The following is a 23,496-nucleotide window of genomic DNA, read 5'->3' on the forward strand; positions in this document are numbered from 1 at the left end:
TTAGGTCTATAGATAAATGTGCCAAAATATGTCGAAATCGGTTCAGATTTTGATATAGCTCCAATATATATTTTCGGCCGATTTGAAGTATTTGATGCACCAAACACGCCGTATCTGTCCAATTTTGATGAAATTTGGAATGTATTAGATTCAGATTCAGATTTGGATATAGCTCTCATATAAATTTTCGACCGATTTTTGGTATTTGGTGCACGAAAGACGTTATATATGCGCGATCTCAATGAAATTTGGAATGTGTAACGGAATTTGTTCTAGAAATAGGTGTGCCAAATTATATCAAAATCGGTTCAGATTCGGATATAGCTCCCATATATATTTTTGGCCGATTTTTGGTATTGGTGCACAAAACACGTTATATATATCCGATCTCAATGAAATATGGAATGTGTGACGGAATTTGGTCTAGAAATAAGAGTGCCAAATTTCATCGAAATCGGTTCGGATTTGGATATAGCTCCCATATATATTTTCGCCCGATTTAAGGTATTTGATGCAAAGACGCTATGTACATACATATGTCTAATTTTGATGAAATTTGGAATGTGTGATGTCGTTTGGTCTAGAAATATATGTGCCAAATTATATCGTAATCTGTTCACATTTGGATTTAGCTCCCATATGTATTTTACCTATTCACAGAGGTGTAGGGTATCCTGTAGTCGGCCCGCCCGACTTTGATCCTTTCCTTACTGGTTTTTTAATAAACATACAAAATATTAAGATAGAAATCATAACAAAGGCCTTAAAGAAAATCGTTTGACATTTTTTTGTTCATTTAATACGCTAAATAATATCTGGTCATCATGCACAATTGTAGGCTTCATCTCCGTTACAAGATTTTGCCCTTTTCAAATTTCGTGATGATCGGTCTATAATTGTGAGAGCACAATAAGTTTGTTTTTCGATTTGCAAAGCATTGATTCAGAATAAAATTCTGAGTCGATCTAGCCTTGTCCGAGTATATGTCTTTCCGTTTGTAACATATCGAAGATTATATAGATTATATATATTCTTGATCAGGGTAATATTCAAAGTCGATATAACCATGTCCGTCTGCCCGTCCGTCTGTTGAAATCAAGATACACCTCGCAATTTTTAAGATAGAGCTTTGCAATTTGGTATAGAAGTTTCTATAACTCCTCGGATGGGCTATATCGGTCCACGTTTTTATACAGCCCCCATAGAACGGTACCACCCGATTTTCGGTATTTTTAAGGTTTTTGCTTCATTATAACACCAAAATAGATGAAATTTGGTATTTAGACTTCATTTGAGGTATAAAACATTCCATTTGTCTGTATAGGTCCACGCCTTCATATAGCCCCCATAGAAAGGTACCTCCCGATTTTCGGTATTTTGAAGGTCGTGGCCTCAATATTCCACCAAAATGGCCGAAATTTGGTATTTAGACTTCATTTGTGGTATAAAACTTTCCATATGAGATTTATTGGTATAGGTCCACGCAATCATATAGCCCACATAGAAGTGTACCTCCCGATTTCCGGTATTTTGAAGGTTGCGGCCTTTTTTTCCTCCGAAATGGCTAAAATTGTGTATTTAGTCTTCATTTGGGGTACAAAACGATATATATGAAATTTGTCGTTATACGTTCACGCCTTTATATAGCCCCATAGAGCTACCTTTTTCCGATTTTCGGTATTTTGAAGATTATGGCCTCAATATTACTCTTAAATGGCTGAAACATGGTATTTTGTCTTCATTTGGGGTATTAAACTTTCTGTGTGAAATTTGTCGGTATAAGTCCACGCCTTCATATAGCCCCCATAGAACTGTACCTCCCGGTTTTAAGTATTTTAAAGGTTGTGGCTTCAATATTTCACCGAAATGGCTGAAATTTGGTATTAAGTCTTCGTTGGTCATATAAAACTTTCCCCCCGAAATTTGTCCGTATAGGTCTACGCCTTCATATAGCGCCCATAGAACGGTACCTCCCAATTATCGGTATTTTGAAAGTAAGCCACATTTTTTTATCGAAATTGCTGGAATTTGGTATTTTTCATAAACGAAAGGAAACTAATTGTTCAGTTTTACTTCAATACAACTCGTGGTGGAGGATATAACAAGTTCGCCCGGGCCGATGTTAAAGCCGTTCTTTTCCATAGGAATGTGTTTTCCATAGGAATGTCAAGTTCGAAGATGGGCTATATCGGTCCATGTTTTGGTATAGCCCCCATGTCATGGTACATCCCGATTTTCGATATTTTGAGAGTTTTTGGTTTAATATTTAACTTGATGTTTGAGATTGCCTGCAGTAAAAAAACTTCTCCACCAAAAATTCTCAACATGGGTCCATGTTTTGAAATAGCCCCATACTTTCCGAATTTCGGTATTTTGAGCGTTTTTTTTCTTTTTTTTTACTGAACTAGTCCTAATTTGATATATGAGGTTCCCTGCAGTCACGAAGTTCTCTAACAAAAATTTTCAACATTGGCCTATTTTATGGAATAGCTCACATATAACGGTACCTCTCGACTTACGGTCTTTTCATGATTTTAGCTGCATTTTCTGACTGAGCTACCCGTAACTTGACAATTAAGGTTTCCCGTAGTCAGGAAACTTTATCATCAAAAATAGTCGTCATAGGCTTTTATGTACATTTTCGGGCAAGATTGGAAGTCCTTTGGCACATCTGGTTTCCATTGGCTATCTATAATTGTAGACATTGGTCCACGTTGTGCTATAGCCTCTATATCGGTACCGGTAGGTTATAGCTGACCAAATTATCTAAAATTAGGAGTTTGGTGTTTCCAGTGCTCAAAAAATGTCAACATAAAATTGTGAAAATTAATTATTCCATAAAATTTAATGGTGGCGGATATCAAAATTTTAAATTAAAAAATCGTTTCGATCCTATTCGAAGAATTCTCCCTATATGTTTGGACTTTGACTTTCTTTATTTGATAAACAGGCTCAATGATTATTGTACTACTCAATAGTATACCTAACTTGTTTCTGTAAAGTTTCGGTGCAGCATTTCCCGCCAGTCATGTTCTCTGGAGCTGAAAATCTTAACCTTTAATCCATGTACTTATCCTTTTTCTCCGACATATGCTCATATTTTTTACTTAAAGTACACTAATGAAAGTGTCGTACAGAGGAATACATTCTGAACCTACCTAATGCAGAGTTATATGTGTACATCCACAAATAATGTAAATAGGTATGTAGTGGTGGTGCTTTGACAGCATAAATTATCACTTTAATTAAGGATACGATAAAAATACTGAAATGGACAAAACCGAAACAGGAACAAATGCAACAACAATAACAACCAAACGCCTGGCTGCCTGTTAGCGTCGTTGTAAAAATAGGAGGACACAGATAAAATAACCAACCAAGCGAACAGCCAGGCATCCAGCTAGCCAGTCAAATGAACATACGAAGGGACAAACAACAGCTAGTCATCATTGCCATACGATACATACCAGTTATCAACACCATGAAACGCTAATAAACAAATGACGACCAACAGCAAATGCAAACAGCAACAGCAACAACAAGAACGAATACACTAGCAGCAGCAACAAGCTTACAATTCTCCTTCGTTTGGACACCAAACACGATTCTATACGCCCTAGGAATAAAACTAAACAACAACAAGAACAGCAACTACAGCAGGGTTACAACAAGCAAACAAACACTAAAAACGAAACAAAAAAGAGTTGAAGCACAACAAAAAAAGAAGAAACTACTTCTCAAAATGTGAACAGGAGCCGATGGCATTTTGCCACACGAGTATCGCGAAATGCGGGTGTACATATGGGTGGACTGTGTCCTGTTTCAATTTACATGGGATGTTCGTTCAGTGGGTTTTTTGGGTTGTAGATATGGCGAGGGGGAAAATAAGTTTTCACAAGCCGTGGGTGTAGTTGAGTGTCCTCAGTATGCAGTTTATGGTCTTCCAAAGGCAGTGGCATGACAGTGCACAAAATTTCGTTATAGTTAATGTAGTTATAGAAAAGTTTTTGGCTTACAGAGTTTCACAATATTTGCACTTTAACATTCACTATTTATGCTGCGCTCTGCTACAAAGAAGACGATGAAACGATGGCTATTGAAAAAAGGAAATATGTATAGGTAGTAAGTGTAGGTAGTTAGTATATAGGGTAGAGTGGATGCCCGGAGATGGTATGTAGTCAAGCGATAGCAACAGTAGTGTACAGGGCGGCAATGTTCTATTGGAAGATATATGTACAACAAATGAGTTTACAAAATGAATTTCAAATATTTAAAAGAGTGTAATCATGTTTCATGGGTGCCACCGTGGTGCAATGGTATGCAAGCCCGCCTTGCACCCTGAAGGTCGTGGGTTCCCCGGCCAGACGACATCAACCATTTTTCAGCGGTGGCAAAACATCCCTCAGTTGTGTTGGCGACATTTCCAGAGTATTTCAGCCATGTAGAACTTCTCATTGAGCTAATATGAATCGAGGTGCACTCATTGATATGAGAGAAGCCTCCTTTGTCTCCTTTGTGAGTAAACCACACTTTTCCCGAGTTTCCTGTCAAGGTAAAAGTAGAAGACAAAATTTCGAAAATTTGCAAAAAAAACGCCTTTTGGTTTTGTAATTTTTACTTAAATAAATAGAACTACACGCCTGTTTAAAATGTGCAAAAACAGACATTTAAAAACTATCGGGAATCCGGAGATAAACTAGATTTTTTCTAAAAATTGAGTGAGATGCTACATCCACGGTTCTTGAGGGATCGCACTGAAATGGTATAAAAATGTAAATGCACTTCGTGCAAATTGTGGTAATTTTACTGTTTTTCAACCCTAATATGCACTGATGCTACATCGTGGTCGCAAAATAGAATAAACAGTAGATCCCTTATCATTGAGCTAGTATGAATCAGGGTGCACTCATTCATATTAGTGAAGCCACCCTTGTCCCTATTGGGATGTTTGCGGAACAATTATGTATATCATTATACATTTCCCATTGGCGAATTGGGGACGTTCGGTGTGTTTCAACAACATACAGGACACCGGGGAAATAAAATACCCGGGGGTGACCAAAATCTAGCCTAAGGGACGGCAGCTGGTCCCTTAGTATCACTGGCGGGCAGATGTCGAGTCGACTAATATGGTCGCTTTTGGAGAGTGGGTGGCGTAGCAGAAACTGCGAAAGCTGCACACACACAGCGAAATGTGAATATCGGTTTGAAGCAAGCCAAGCACATTCCATTTTCATCGGTAGCGTCTGACCCACATTGGGCGGCTACAAACAGCGTCTGTATTCCAGAGGAACGGCTGAACAAAAAAGAAGGAAAACTATAAACTCTTCAGAAGGCAACGGGAAACCACTGAAGTATAATCCCTTGAAAACCATACAATTACAATGAATACAGGAAATAACAAACGGCCCTCAGTCTCCGGCAATTCGAGGGTGCTAAGAATCCCCGGAAGTAAAACCAAACTAAACGTAGGAACGTGGAATGTCAGAAGTCTTTACGAACTTGGGAAATTGGACAATACCATAAACGAGATGAAAAGGTTACAGATAGATGTGCTGGGCATTAGTGAAACTTGGTGGACCGAATATGGAGAATTTGTATCTCATGATATAAAAGTTTATCACTCCGGAAATCCTGAAGGAATTCATAGAAGAGGTGTCGCAATTCTGATCAAGAACAAAATAGCTGCCAGCGTCACTGGATGGGTTCTAATATCAGATAGGGTCATGATGGTGAAAATATCTGCAAAACCAATAAATGTAAACATAATACAAGTTTATGCCCCCACCTCTGATAGCAATAACGACGAAATAGAACAGTTCTACAACGACTTGGAAAAATTGTTGAAAATGACAAAACCGCACGACATCACAATAATCCAAGGGGATTTTAATGCCAAAGTCGGACAAGAAGTAACAGCTGAATTTACAGGCAAATTCGGACTGGGAAAACGGAATGAAAGAGGAGAGAAATTGATTCAGTTTTGCCAAGAATATAAATACAAAATCACCAACACATTATTTTGTCTTCACCCTAGGCGACTTTATACGTGTAAATCACATCAGGATAATAATGGCAACATAGTAAGAAACCAAATAGACTACATTTTGATAAATAAGAGGTACTGTACGTGTGTGTCAAAATGTTCTACCCTGGTGCTGATGTCCCCTCAGACCATAACCTTTTAATGTGCAATTTAAGAATTAAACTTGCTACCACTCGCAAGAAAAAGCCGGAACCAAGAATCAGTATTGAAAAACTGAATGACCCATTAACGAAACAAACGATAAAGGAACAATTAAATGCCGATCTCATTGAAATAAATGCAACAATATGTAATGTTGAAAACCTATGGAACCAAGTGAAAAAATCCATAAAAGATGTCACAAAAAATATAATTGGAACCAACATGCGCAAAAAAGAAGATCCATGGATAACGGGTGAAATTCGAGCACTTCGGAAAGAAAGAAGTAAACACAAAAATGTAAACTATGAAAGATATTGGGAGATAAACCAAGAAATTAAAACCGCAACACGTGCTGCAAAAAATGAGCAAATAAATAAGCAATGTCAGGAAATTGAACGACTTAAAATACTTCATGACGACTTCAATCTCCACAAAAAATTAAAAGAGACATCTGGTATTTATCCAAAGAGATCGTCAACATTTATCTACAATGATAATAAAGTAGCAATTTATGAAACTGCAGAAAAGAAAAAAACTATGGGAAGAATATATTAAGCAATTATTTATCGATCACCAACGAACATCCTTATCCAACTCTGGGGATGGAATTCATTTTACAGGGACACCCATTACTGAGAATGAATTACAACTAGCTATTATGTCAATGAAAGATAAAAAGGCAATGGGTCCAGACGAAATACCTGCCGAGGTACTTAAGTTAATAGACGGAAATAACACCAAGCTTCTTTTAAAACTATTCAACAATATATATAAAACAGGACAATATCCCCAGGATTGGCTCAAATCAACATTTATCACAATACCCAAGAAAAATAATGCGAAGACCTGCAGCGACTATAGACTAAGAAGTCTAATGAGCCACACTCTTAAAATATTTTTGAAAATAATACATAGACGAATCTATCCGATCTGCGAAGCACACATGGGACAAACACAATTTGGATTCAAGGAAGGCATGGGGACACGAGAAGCGTTACTAGCTGTACAAGTATTAATACAAAATTGTCGAGAGGTACAAAAAGATGTATTTTTATGTTTCGTAGACTACGAAAAAGCGTTCGATACGGTAAATCATGATAAATTGATAGAGATCCTACTTTCAATCGGATTGGAAGACAGTGACATAAACTGCATTAAAAACCTATACTGGAAACAGATAGCAAACATTCAAGTAGCTAATGAATTAACTGACGATGTTCCAATTTCAAGAGGCGTAAGACAAGGCTGCATATTGTCCCCTCTTTTATTTAACATATATTCCGAGAAAATATTTGAAGAATCTGTACGTGGAAAGAATATTGGTATCCAACTAAACAACACCTTAATAAATAACATACGCTATGCCGATGACACCGTATTAGTAGCAAGCAGCATAGCTGGACTACAAAAATTAATAGACGCAGTAACACAAAATAGCGAAATATACGGATTAAAAATCAACGTTAAGAAAACAAAATACATGGTAGTAAGCAGGAATCATTCCGACAATAATACGCCACTAAAGATAAATAACGATGAAATAGAGCGAGTGACAACCTACAAATACCTCGGAATTCAAATCAACGATAAATGGGACATATCAAGAGAAATTAAATGGCGAATAGAAATGGCAAGAAGCAATTTTTTCAAACATAACAAAGCTTTACTTAGCCACGACATAAGTCTTACTACAAAAATACGATTTGTAAAATGTTACATATGGTCCGTTTTATTGTACTCTGCGGAAACATGGACTTTGAAAGCTGTAGACGAAAAAAGACTGAACTCGTTCGAAATATGGATATATCGTCGTATTTTAAAGATCCCATGGACCAAGCGCATTACAAACGACGAAGTGTTAGAACACATGCAAGTCGAACGCCAATTAATAAAAATTATAAAAACACAAAAAACCGCATATCTTGGTCACATTATGAGGCATGAAAAATATAAGCTTCTGCAAACAATTATCCAAACAAAAATCGATGGGAGAAGACCGAGAGGGCGACGGGAAACATCATGGCTCAAAAACATTCAAGACTGGACTGGACACCATAATGAAAGAACTCTTCTGAATGCCGCCAAAAACAGAAACTTATACACGCAGAGAAAAAATATTTTTCGATTTTGTTGGAACAAAAATATCTATTTTGGTTCCAAAAATGTGTTTGTTTTGTATAAACATTGTAATCCAAATCCAAAAATACCATCTTTTGTTCCGAACATAGAAAACAAAAACAACTTTCGAATTTCCGCAATATTGTAAAAATCGTTAACAATACCGATTGTAGGAACAATCATAATCTAATTTTTTTACAAAACATATTGTCAACCCTGAAAACCAGATACTAAATTTTTTGATTGGAGTGTATATACTTCTCATATACACTTTCCACACAACTTTGATATAAATATCCCGTATAATCCCAGCGAAAAGTTTGCCTCCAAAGAGGCAGTTAAATGATATGTACAAGTGATTTGGAAGTGCATCAAATTATGCATTTTCACTCATGATTTTTACAAGGGAGTGACCCCGGAAAGAGGCACTCCATTGCACCGCATTTTAACTGATCCTTTGGCATTGCATTTTAACTGAACCTTTGGCACTGCATTTTAACTGACCCTTTGGCATTGCATTTTAACTGACCCTTTGGGGTAGAATAGGAGGCAGTCCAGAGCACGTGTTTTGAATAACAAAATAAAATGCATTTATTATTTGTGTAAAACAAAAATATTAATAACTTTATTAAATTAACACAAATTATGAAAATTCTCTATTGAATTCAATCGCAAACATGTGTGCTTCCTTCGCCCTTCATTTAATCCAAGCTTAAGTACTTTTGCTTCATCTGCTAAATGGGTTTGATATTGTCTTCCCATCACCAGTTAAGATTTCGACATGTACTCCAACAGCACTCCATTGGGAAATTTTCTTCTTGTGAGTTACCGGAAATTAAATATTAATATTAAACAAATTAAATATTATTTAGTTTGTATTAACAAATGTTTGGAAATGCTAACACGATTATCTCTTTTGGAGATGTATTCCGCTGCCTGTAGAGATGTACAAACTGATTTATGTACATGTAGGGATCTCTAACAACTGCTAATAAAATGTAGTGAACGGAGTGCCTTTTTCACGACTCCGTTTGCACTGCATGCGGATGCTGTTAAAGTGTGAGGAAATGGAGTGCCTTTTTCAAGACTCCGTTAAACTGCCTCCGGATGTTGTTAAAATGTGACGAATGGATGTGATTCTTTGGATTGCATCCAAATGCGGTTAAAATGTGAGGAATGGAGTGCCTTTTTCACGACTCCGTTTGAAGTGCATAAAAACATGCCGTGAAAGAACTAGTCTATATTGCACTACTTCCAATTTATTTTGCTGGGATATTACTAGCATTGATGAACGCAATACATGGTTTGCTACTTTAACTGACAACAAAGACAAACAAAAAGCCACAAGCAGCCACCACAACATAAGGAATAATTAAACACCATAACAAACATGAAAAGGAAAGAAGAATGAAATAAAGAAGAAGAATGAAACAAAACAGAAACAAATAAAAACAAGAGTTGGTATACATACACACAAAAACAAAGATAAAGGCAGCATGTCATACAAACACCACCACAACTCACCAAAATTGTTTTTTCAACACGGCATCGAACAGCGAGAGAAGAGAAAAAACTTTCGAAGAAAAGAGAGAAATATTGTTCAGTTGACACAAACTATTTTTGGATTCACAATACTACATAAGGAATCCAACAATATGTTAACAATACATATTTTGCTCTTGGAATATTGTTGGATCAAACATATTTTTTTCTCTGCGTGTATATAAATTAATAAACTGATTTGTTAAATATACCAAATTATCATTATGTAATTGTATGATCGCTAAAACCCGAATACGGAATGGCAAATAAAGAAGAAGATACATTTCTAATAAGAATTCCAAAATTGGAAAATTGACATTGGTAGCCCCTCCTTACACATCTATAAATTTTCTTTGAATATCAGGTTCCTTTTTGGAATAGGTGTATTATAATAATAGGTGTATTATATAATATATAAATAAATATATAAGCCGCAGCAAATATACCCAATTACAATGCAATTTGCCACATCTGACCGTGAAATTTTCGACAACTGAACTGAAAATTTCTCTGTCATGGTAAAGATAATTTGTCGCATGGGAGGAAACTGTGGTTCTCTACACAAAACCCACTTTATATTAGGGAGTAGGAGCGTTATCTAGCAGACACATTATCGTAATTTGCATCAGGGGAAGCGTCAGTAGCTCTTTGTTCATATGTAGGCTATTTCGACGGTATATGGCATTCAGGAATTGAAATACGGACCAAAAAAAAAAATTGTATGTCTTTCATACGCGCTATATAATTATCAGATCATCGTCCAAAATTGTAGGCAACTTCTTCGACCTAAACTCTTAACTCGTGCATATCTTCGTGACTATTGAGCTATAATTGCGACCTCTAGCGTCTTTATGACTACACTACAAACAAATAACTGTATATATTACGCTGTAGCTCTGTTATCTGACCTCGTACATCAACATAATTGGCATCAGTGGAAAGGTCGAGAGATCGTTTTCTAAATATAACTCACGTGAGTGAAATGTGTCTTCGAGGAATAAAGATATAAGCTGTATATTAAAAATTTTCACAATTTTCACACATAAACCCTCTAAATATTTATTATCTGATCACCATATCAAATTGCACGCTTCTTCTTTCCCATATACTCTTATCTTATTAAAATTTTCGAGACTATCGGACTATTTTTGTCCATTTCACCCGCTAAATATTTCACAATCATCACCAACAAAAATGCTGGTATAAACCCGACCTCCATGCAAAATTTCGTGACGATCGGTCCATAATTGCGGCCTGGAGTTTGATTACAATTTATAATGGACAGACGGAAGGACGGACACACTTGTCAAAATCGCTTTATCTCGTTGAGATATGAATATTGGTATACCACATTGAGGGTCTACGACGAATATTTCGCGGTGTTACATGAATTTTTCCCAAAACAAACTTATAATACCCTTTCCACATAGTGGTGCAGGGTATAAAAATCGAGAGGTACCGTTATATCGGGGCTATCGGGCTATTAGTCAGAAAGTCTTTTACCTCCAACAAGGCCTAAATACCAAATTTCAGCCACTTCGGTGGAATACTGAGGCCACAACGTTAAAAATACCGGAAATAGGGAGGTACCTTTCTATGGGGGCTATATGAAGGCGTAGAGCTGTACCGACAAATTTCTTGGAGAAAGTTTTATACCCCCAACGAAGACTAAGTACCATATTTCAGCCATTTCTGAAGAATATTGAAGCCACAACCTTCAAAACAACAAAAATCGGGAGTTACGTCCTATGGGAGCTATATGAAGGCGTGGACCTATATTGACAAATTCATATGGAACATTTAGTACCCCAAATGGAGACCAAATACCAAATTTCAGCCATTTCGGTGGTTTATTGTGGCTACAACTTTCAAAATACGGATGTGCCGTTCTATGGGGGCAATATGAAGGCGTGGACCTATACCGACAAATTTCTAGGGGAAAGTTTTAGACTCCCAACGAAGACTTAGTACCAAATTTTAGCCATTTCGGTGTGGTAATGAGCCTAAAACATTCAAAATACCGTAAATCGGGTGGTACCGTTCTATGGGGGCTAAAACGTGGACCGACATAGCCCAGTTGCAATACCAAACATCCTAGGAGTAATATAAACTTATATACCAAATTACAAAGCTCTCAAATTTTCTTTCAATAAATATGCGATAAATTCGCGATTTGTTACAATAATAATTTCACTTTCTAAATGAAGAAAAAAAGATATTTACATGTTTATAATGAGAAAATTAAATAAGTAATATGTTTACGAAATGTGTTCGTCTGACAAATTCAGACAAAATTTAATTTTTAAATAGTTCTATGAAATCAGGAGGATTTTGTCGATACTTCGGATACTTGTTTGACTCTTAAGCCTTTTGAAATGTACAATTCCGCTTAAATTATGTCTTCTTATCTTGGACAGAGAAAATAATTATAAATTTCAAAATTAAGCAAAAAATAATTTTGAAATTAAGAAAAAAATTGTTGGGAATTATGCCCGCTTTTTTTTTTGAGTGATGTCCGGGTATCGACGTTTTGGGGTGTTCAACAGGCAAGCCACGAAGCAATTCATTAATTTTTTCAAAATGTTTGTTGTGCGACAATTGTTGTATCTGTTCATATGTCAAACTGTTTTACTACCGTAGTTTGACGGTATATTTCGTAGTTTAAGAATTACACTCCTTCGTGATTCCGAATTCTTACTACAGGCCTATCTCTCATTCACTGTTCCTATGTCTACAACCAATAGTTGTATCAATCAATGTACCCACTGCTTTTATGAGTTCCTAATATTTTCGAAAACTTTTACTCTTTCAAATAACTGATAACCGCCCTAAACATATAATTCTATAACGTGTCATTTTGAAGTTTTTTTTTCGCGAAATTATGTACTACTCTGAGATGCGCTGTGTGCACAACTGTTGGGAGTTTGGCGAACAATGGAGATGGATGGCTGACATTTCAAAATGAATGCATCATCCTAGCCTTTTGTGTTGCCTGTCGGCTGTCTCTCAATCTATTAAGTACTGCAAGTACAGCATACCAACGAACAAACAGGTGTTTGTTCTCGGGTACAAACTGACAATTTCATGTTGGAAGTTTTGATGTTCATTGGATGGATAAGTAGATAGATGGCTTCAGTCCATAGCTCATTACATAAATTGGTTTGTTCGATGATTGTCTACATTAAATGACTTTTTTTTTGTCATACAAGTAGATAAGACTCAAGTTTAAATAAAATTTTTCCAATGAAACCTTCACAAAGTAAAGATTACACAAAATTCTTGCTTTCAATTAATGCTTGCAATTGCAAATAACTAAGGTTAGAAGTGAAACCCTTGCACCAGAATTTAATAGGATTTTGCAAATAATTAAATTATTACTTAGAACATTTTTAGCAGCATAGCAGCAAACCCTGGAACCGAGTTACTAAACCGCCATAATAATGCACTTACGTTGATTTGCTGTCATCTATCACAACTCATTTATCTTTTGCCACAAGCCAGGACAGTGGTAGTTTTAGTAACCAGCTTGGAACTGCTGCAACAGTAGACAAAAAACTAACGGAAAATTTTTATAAACAGCTTTTGGAATGAAAAGTAGTTGTGCTGTTGCATCTCCTTCTTCGTCTCCTACATCGTTCATTACTTGCTAAACATTCAACATAAACAACAACTTCAACGAAACCTAAGAACAGTTTCTCCGCTCAAAGCTATGTATACTTTGCCAGTGAGCTGCTGAAAAACTAATCCAATTTTTATCGTGGGTAATTTTCAACCACATTAGATGGAGTGGAGATAAATGTCGGAATATTGTTGTAAAAGTGATGTTGGTATAGTGTTATATTTATTGTTGTTGCTGTTGTCATTTCACAAAGATATTTTACAGCAAAAAGTTTTTTTTTCATTGTACCCTACTTACTTAAAAGATTGGAAATATAATTTGCTTAGCATAACGTCTATTGAGAAACAAACATATTAATACCGTGTGGAATCTAGGAGCAGTAAAGCAACATGTCAGTATATATCATTCCATTAATCGAATTACTTGAATGATGTCTATATAACTCAAATTATAGGAACATAGACTGACCTGGTGTTGCCTATTGTATGGCATCCGCTTGCGAACTGCTCTGGGGAACACATTCTATTACATTCTTGCCAACTTTTTTCAGTAAGTGCCTCTAACGTAGGGGATGGAGGATACCAATCAACGCTCCCGACCGGTTTTAACATGGCAAAGCCCAGGATTTATCTTGGTCCCTCTTTCATCTCAAGTGGACACTAACCTCCCCGTGGTGTCACCTGGGGAACTTTAACACCCGTTAAAGGTAGTGAGCTAACATCTGCCGCGCGTTCACCCATAAGAACGTTAAAAACTTGGGTTTGGGCGTCGGGTTAGTAACCCTCCCCTAGAAAACAGCCTACTATGGAAAAACAAAAGAAAAGAAAAACAAACCCCTCTAAAGTTGACGAACCCCGCAAACGTTTTAAGGACCATGATCTGCGAATCTGCACCTGGAATGTTACGTTACGCATTGGCAGATGTACTTGAAAAGTACAAGGCCGAGATTACTGCCATACAGGAAATACGATGGAACGGGAAAGGCGTCACAACAACACCTAAAGGTGACGCACTGTATTATAGCTGCCATGACACAAAGCATGAGTTTGGTTGCGGATTTGTAGTTGGTCGGAGGTTAAAACATCTGGTCTCCAGCTTCACCACAGTGAAGGAAAGACTCGCTGCAATTCGATTAAAAGCAAAATTCTCCAATATCAGCTTTATTTGCGCTCATGCTCCCACTGAAGACAAAGACGAACAGACCAAAGATATATTTTACGAGCGCTTAGAAGAAACTTATGACCGTTGCCCTGCCCATGACATTAAAATTATACTAGGCGATTTTAATGCCAAAATTGAAAAGGAGAATATCTTTGGCCCAACAGTCGGGAAATTCAGTCTCCACATCGAAACATCTGACAATGATATGAGGCTGATAGACTTTGCAGATGCAAAAAACATGGTGGTTAGCAGTACCAGATTTAAGCGTCTCGATTTTCATAAGGGCACCTGGCTGTCGCCGGACCTAAGAATAAGAAATCAAATTGATCACGTTGTGATAGATGAAAGACATGCATCGAGCGTGCTGGATGTACGATTGTTGCGAGGTGCAAACATAGACTCGGACCACTACCTTGTTGCAGCAAAGGTACGTACCAGATTAAACGTAGCAAACAAAGTGCGAACAGACACAACACGGAAGTTGGAGATCGGTAAGCTACAACCACAACAGATAGTCACAGCATATTCCACTCAACTGGCCCAACTGCTTAATCAAAGCACTCCTCGTCCCGATAACATATCAGGACAATGACAAAACATTGTCCACTCCATGCAAACAGCCGCAAAATCAGTACTTGGATACCAGAGACCTCAAGCAAGGAATCCATGGTATGACCAGGAGTGTCGTGCTGCTACCGAAGAGAAAAATGCGGCATATAGGGCAACTTTACAATCAGTAGCAACGCGTAGCTCACGAGAGAGGTACGGGAGAAAAGAAGAAAGATGAAAAATGAAACGACTTTCCCGGAGAAAAAAGAGAGATGGAAAAGCGGGAGTGTGAACAAATCGAGATGTACACGAGACAGGATGAAGTCCGAAAATTCTACCAAAGAGTGAAACATCAAATTGATGGCTTTGACACTGGCGCATCCTCCTGTAGAGACCAGCAAGGTAATTTGGTAACTGATACAGACAGTGTGCTAGAGATATGGAAATAGCATTTTTCCAAACTGTTGGTATCCAATAGTAGCGAAGTCGACGGAGATACCACAGATCCAATCCCAGAAGTTGGCATTGAATGTATACCACCCGGCCAAGATGAGTTAAAAACAGCAATAAATCGGCTGAAGAATAATAAGGCAGCAGGAGCCGATGGCCTACCAGCCGAGCTGTTTAAAACCGGAGGCGACACGCTGATAAGGTGTTAGCTCTATCTGGCAGGAAGAACGCGTACCCGACGATTGGAACCTGAACATCATGTGTCCCGTCCATAAGAAAGTAGATAAAACTTTATGCTCCAACTATAGGGGGATAAGTCTTCTCCCTATCGCCTACAAGATAGTGTCAGGGATATTGTGCGAACGACTAAAGTCCATGGTCAACGAAATAATTGGACCTTACCAATGCGGCTTTAGACCTGGCAAGTCCACAATCGACCAGATATTTACCCTGCGGCAAATCCTAGAGAAGACCCAAGAGATGCAGATCGGCACCTACCACCTTTTTGTCGATTATAAAGCAGCCTTCGACAGCCCGTACGTTCAAAGGTATTCCAAGCCATGTCTGAATTTGGTGTCCCCGCAAAGCTCATTCGGCTTTGTAAAATGTCGTTTTTTGGTAGTGGCATCAGTTGAGAACGGCTGGACCGATTTGGATAATTCTTATTAGATTTATATATAACCTTTTTCTTTAAAAATTCTATATCTATATAAATAAAAGTCAAATTTCGTTCGTTGGTAATGGCATCAGTTGAGAACGGCTGGACCGATTTCGATAATTTTTTTCAAAGGTTCGTCATAACCCAATGTAGTTTTATGCAAAGAAAATTTTACCACGCCCACTTTTTTCAATTCTCAATTTTAAATATTTTCTACAAAAACTATTAAACTGATTTATCTGAAATTGTCGTGGAATGTATAGGGATGGCCCCCTGTGAAAATAAGCTATATATTTTGTTGAATTTCGGAAAGGGCGGGGTACTTCCCTTATATTTATTGGAAAGAAAATTTTACCATGCCCATTTATTTCAATTTTTAATTTAATTTTTTTCTGCAAAAACTACTGAACCGACTTTCCTAAAATTGTCAAGTAATGTAAAGGGCTGGCCACAGGCTACATATTTTATTGAACTCCAGAGGGGGGAGTACCTTTAAAAATTTACGGATTAATCCACAATGTTAAATATTTTCGAGTGCTTATTGTTTTATAATTGGTATATTTGCTAAACTTATGAGTGCATCGGCTTGCAAATTAGTTTTCGAGACAACGGTGGTTGCGTCCACGATCAAGAAAAACGATATACTTACAAATTTTCTTAAATAGTGAGGTTCAATGGTCAATCAGCCATCAAAAACTAAAACATATAAGTCTCAATAAGCGGGAGAATTCAATTTAACCATTTTTTTTTTTAACTTTTATGATTAGGTCGCTTTAGTAAAAAGACAGGAGACATGGACGATAATAAATCCTAAACAACATCAATGGGCGAAAAATCCGACAAAATCCGTAAGAGAAAAGAAAGGATACAGACAAAATCTATTGATAAATTGAAAATTCTCCTCGGTTTGACAATGGGCCGAAGATGTGAGGAAAAAATACCTATTTTTGAATTGTCATAAAAATTGTCAATAAAAAGTTGTCATTAAAACTCATTACGACGTACCAGCAACGCGGAGTAAAACATAAATATGATTAAAAAATATTTTATTTGTGTTTTATTTACGTTTACTTTTGAAACTATGAAATGGATAAACCTCTTTCCCTATGTTAAATATAATTCCTAGGAGGAGAATACTATCTTTACTGATGATAATCACTTTATATTGAAAATTTTCTGTGTGGGGTTTTCCTATCCATTGAGATTCCAATATACCAAGTTAGATCCACTTCATAAGGAAAGTGTTGCAACACTCTTTAAAAAGCTCATCGTCACTCTTTCTATCCTCCGACTAAATTACATCAATCTCGGTTCGAAAATTTGACAAAAAAAACCCTCGAAATACATAACATTGGGCAATACCGGTCCATGGGGGTTTGACTAAAACCAACCAGAACCAATTAACAACAAATTCAGTAGGAATATAGGACGGAAGTCTTCAAAATATTCTTAAATTGGGATGTTCTTGTAACAGTGTATATTATTGTGTGTTCATTCTTCTGCTCAATCTGGCTCTGGGTCTATCTCTAGTTCCAGAAAAGTGGCTGTTTCGATTGGATGTAGCCACAGGTCCACAGGAATTAGATGAGTCGGTTTGGCAGGGCAAATGAAAAGGTACAGTGTGTCGTGCGGTACCATGCAGCATGCTGTACTGATGTTTTGCACGGTCCGATCGATCATTGCCCAATAATAATTTAGGCGACTGCATATCCTGAGCGTAGTTGGGCCAAAACTACTCTTTTTTATTTATTATTGTCTTTTTAGGACGAAGGCCATTATTTATGAAAGTTTTAATTAATTAATTCGATTAATCGAGCTAACATGGCCTAAGGAGTTTTGTATTGAAAAATGAACGATCGTTTCGCCTGGTGGTTTAAGCCAGGCTCATCAGGCGTATTTGAATGCTTGTGGCTAGAAGACAAAGGCTGATTTTGATAACTTCTATTTATACAAACATTTTCACAAATTTGTAGTTATGAAGTATTTATTGAAGTCTTTTTCTCTATCAAGTCACCTTAGTGTCTTGTCTAGGAATCATTTTCTCAATACATACACATATACAATCGAAGGGGGGTTTCCTTCATGAATTGTAATGCTTTCAGTTTTTGAAGTTTTGGATATCATGTCGACTAGTTTGTTGATATGATACATTGGCAGTGGCTTAGAACGCTGAGATCTCGACAACATTGTCTGTTTGTTGGAGAGGACCCAGGTTCAAACATCAGCCGGGGCAGCCGGATTCTGCTGTGGATTTTTTGTTTGTCGTCACAGCTGACCCTCCTCAGCTGGGATAGTTGGGGGATGTACTACGAGGACTTCATTCACCTATATTTGATTATGGCCGCAGTTGCTATTCGCGTGAATGCTATTTAAACCTGCTTGATATGCCTGATCTAGAGGTTCTCTCCTATATCGTTGGACCTCTTCCTCTAGAGCGTGAATATCCGTCTGGATGTGCCTGGGTGTGTCTGGCCTACCCACCAGATGGTGATTGGGATGGCTCTTACGGCAACACCCGAGCAAATACTGCAACGAAAGCATCTTATTGTGTTGCTTTACTGGAAGAATATTTGCCTCCTCATGTAGATGGTCCATTGATGACATGAGTTGGCTCCCTGTTGCTGCCCATTTTCCAGACTTCGGGAACAATGAGGTTGACTAGCTATAAGTTGAGAACTTTAGTGAGATTCTGGAGCCGGGAGGCTCTTCCAGTTGTTTTAGCATTAACACGGGGATTCTATCAGAGCCCAACGCTTTAGAACCTGTGGGCATTCGCAATCATCCTTCATTGTAAGCTGTGGTGATTCCTCTGCGGCAGGAAAAGATCTGAAGCAACATAGCACTCTTCTGTACCCCTCTGTCGTTTCCGAGGACTGAATACCACATCTGATGATGCGCATTAAAGTCCCCCAAGAACAGACGGTTATGACCTTCCAAGAGCGGGTAAATGTTAGGTTCGCAACCTGAGATACAGTTATTTATCGGCGGGTTGTATATGTTCAGCAACTCTAGCTCGGCAGTTCCACACCCGACTTCTACCACCATACACTCCATGTATGGGTCATTAGAGACATGCTCAAGCGAGATAGATTATGTATTGAACATACTGGTGCAATAGGAATGCTAATCACCCACCTCCTTCCTTCATACATTGTAACCATCACAATTCTGTTAAATTCTGCTTGTGTGGTTGCTGTTGAGGGGACTGCGAGGGAGTTACGTAATCTGACGACGACTCACTGGGGGCTGTGTTCACTCAGCATGCAGCAACATAGTCCCTGCCGTAGTCCCTCACGTGGACAACTCCAAAGCAACCCCTTAGATTCAACCAATCCTGACATCTATTTCATCTCACAGAAAGTTGGATGTGGGTGAAGATGCGAATGTGACAAACCGAGCAAACACCGGCACGGACCAAAAGAATCCAAAAACGAAACAAATACAAACATATGTACACTGAGGTGACAGACGCTGGCCGAAACGCTGATGTTGTGTGGTTCCGGGTCAATCTGGAACGAGAGAACCCGCTGACATGGGATTGCTTAAATTGGGTAATACCCCTACAAGGGGATTTTGGCAAAACATGGACATATTCTGTCTGACTGTTTGCAACGTTCTATGGGGGCTATATAAAGACCTTTACCGACAAATTTCTGGTGGAAACTTTCATACCCCCAACCAAGATTAAATACCAAATTTAAGCCATTTCGTTGGGATGTTGAGGACACAACTTTTAAAATACCGAAAATCGGAAGGTACCGTCCTTTGGGGACTATATGAAAACGGGGAAATATACCAACAAATTTCAGGTGAAATTTTTAATACCCCGATCGAAGACCAAACACCCAATTTCAGCCATTTCGGTGGGATATTGACGCTATAACCTTCAAAATATCGAAAATCTGGAGGTACAGTTCTATGGGGGCTACATGAAGGAGTAGATTTATACCGACAAATTCTGGGAGAAAGTTTTATATCCCCAACGAAGACTAAGTACCACATTTCAGCCATTTTGGTGTGATAATGAGGGAAAACCCTTCAAAATACCGAAAATCGCGTGGTACCGTTCATGTGGAACGTTCAATACCCCATATGTAGACCAAATATCAAATTTCAGCCATTTCGGTTGGAATATTGAGGCCACAACCTTTAACATACCGGAAATAGGAAGGTACCGTTCCATGGGGGATATACTAAGGTGTGGATCTGTACCGACAAGTTTCTGGGGGAAAGTTTTATACCCCCAGCAAAGACTAAATACCAAATTTCAGCCATTTCTGATGAATATTGAGGCCACAACTTTCAAAACAATGGAATTTGGGAGGTACGTTCTATGGGGGCTATATGGGGGCCATATGAAATGTTTAGTACCAAAAAAGAAATTTCTGTACCAAATTATAAGGCTCTTACTGAAAAATTGCGGGCTTTATCTTGATTTCAACAGACGAATATGGCAATTTCGACATAGAATTTTATGCTGATCAAGAATATATATAAGAATATATATAATAATCCAAAGAATATTTCGATGCGTTACCAACAGAATGAAAAATATAATTATACCCTCCATATTATGGTGGAGGGTATAAAAATCCACGTTTATTGGTCTAATAGTGCCTGAAAAATATATAGATACAATCAGCAAGAACTACTATGAAAACATCATTGCCAATATTTATGGTATGTTAGATTCGTTCTTAACTAAGCTTGTTTCAACATTAAAACCACATAATCGAAATCTTAACACATACATATATGTATGTACATAGCTCAAGCTCAAAATTTGCAGGAACAATTCTTTAGAAATACAGAGTTGCCTTTTCATGATGCATCTAAATTTTGAAGAAGAGTAAGAGGATATATAGACTTCTCTTTCCTGCTTTTTGTTATAAATGACCACACGATGAACATTCAATTTTCCTTATTACACACACACACTATATACCATGCCGAACAAAAAATGTTCACTTGAATTTTCCATCATGCTACAACTTACTTCGATGTTACAATCTCCATCTTTTCAAACAAATCGTACTTAAAGTAATTGATAATTTCGGTGTAAAAAAAGTAGCAGAGAAGGGATTTTCACACAAAACACACGCACATACATACATACCAAACAAGGATTTCTCACCCCCAAAATATACATGTTTTATGTTGTATGTTTCCGGCGAGTCAGATTCTTGTAATGCTGTTAACTTAGCTGTGATTTGAAGAAGCAAAAGAAAAAAAGAGGTACTTTAATGGTTTTCTTTCCCTTTGATAAATCTATTGAATTATTAATATTTTCATTTCAGCCGTTGAACATCTCCAGAGACCGTACTTCTGGTGTTTTTTTTATTAATAAAATCAGAAATTCAAATTTCAAATAAAATTTCAACAAATCGTAATTTTATAACCTCATCACCTCCATATCTGACATACATGGCGAGGGGAAAAGTAATAAAACTGTGTAAGCAATTCAAAAAGGCGTCTCATGGACAATCTTATGAGGACGGGTATTAAAAATATAATATTGCAATTCCCGTTTGGACAACATTATGAGCGTAACAAAATATTTCCTTTTTTTAATTTCGTTATTGTTGGGAAGAAGAGCTTTTGAGGAGTTTTAAACATTTCAACAAAGAATGTTATTATAACACTTTTATGGAAATTATTAAAAAATAAACACGAGTCCACCATGTGTACGAATTAGGTTAATTGTTAAATCGTCTGCTCCGTCGGAAAAGGTCGTAAGTCCCTCACAACAAATTTTTCAGGAGGAAGAAAAAACATTCTAGCGCTTTCTGTATTAAAAATTTTATTATGGTGGTAAAGGCAGTATTTTTCGTTTATTTATTCCGCTTCAATACCTGTACTTTGTTTGGTAAAATTCCGATGCGTTTGGGAGATAATTGGATGTCTTTGGACTTACGACCTTTTCCTTGTACAGTTTTGTATTTTTGTAGGGACTTACGACCTTTGCCAACAATTTACGGACGTTTTTAAAATAAAATATTTATTCATAAAATATTTATTCATATTCATTAACTTAAAACAACAAAAATGTAATTATTGCTAAATTAATATTTTTGTTATTTAAACATTTTATGTAACAATATGTTATTGTTTTTTCTACTTAAAGTCAAATTCCTGATGATGATCGTCGAGGACGATCGAAATATCGGTAAAATAAAGTGATACAGTAAAACCAACTACAAATTGTTGTTTTTATGTTCCATGACCTCAAGCCAAACCAAAACACCAAGAAGAATAAAATATTTATACTTTACGAAATAATGTGGAAACGGTATGATAAGTTTTTTTGTCCAATATTCGTGTAACATCGCGAAGTATTAGTCGTAGACCCCCTCCCCTGGCCATTTTTTCATATCTTGACGAGATAAAGCGATCTAGCTATGTGTGTCCGTCCATCCATTAAAAATTGTAATAAAAATCCAGACCTTAATTTTGGACCGATCGTCACGATATTTTGTGGAGAGGTAGAGGAAGTGACCCCATTAGATATTGATTATGATCGAAAGGTGTGAAATGGACCAAACCTATTTTTTAAAAAATGATTTTTTCAAAAGTTATGATGGTGTCGGTCAGAAAATTAATTTGCGAGGCAACGGTTGTTGAATCTCCGACCCTATGTACTTATTCCATGTAATTTTCAGATTATGCACAGGGATTTTTTAAGATAGTCTTCGTGATTTGGTATAGAAGTTTCTATTACTTGTAGGATGTTTGGTATTGACGCCTTCATATAGCCCCCATAGAACGGTACCTCCCGATTTCCGGTATTTTGAAGGTGTGGCCTCAATATTCTTCCGAAATGGCTGAAATTTGGCATTTTTCTTCGTTTCGGGTATAAAACTTTGTCCCATAAATTTGTCTATATAGGTCCACGCCTTCATATAGCCCCATAGAACGGTGCCTCCCGAATTTCGGTATTTTGAAGATTAGCCACATTGTTTTACCGAAATTTCTGAAATTTTGTATTTAGTCTACTTCATAAACGAAAGGAAACTAATTGAAGTACAATTCAATACAACTCATGGTGGAGGGTATAACAAGTTCGGCCTGGCCGAATTTAACGACGTTCTTACTTGTTATTGATATTCACTTGCATATCCCAACTAATTTGCGATGCAAAAAAATTTAATTGACATAAGAAAAGGTAACATAAACTGTTTCAAGGGCCAGCAACGTGGACCGGTTCGGCTAATA

This window comes from Musca autumnalis, unplaced genomic scaffold (genome assembly GCF_047663935.1).
Source record: "Musca autumnalis isolate F117 unplaced genomic scaffold, ASM4766393v1 scaffold_3, whole genome shotgun sequence".
NCBI lineage: Eukaryota > Metazoa > Arthropoda > Insecta > Diptera > Muscidae > Musca > Musca autumnalis.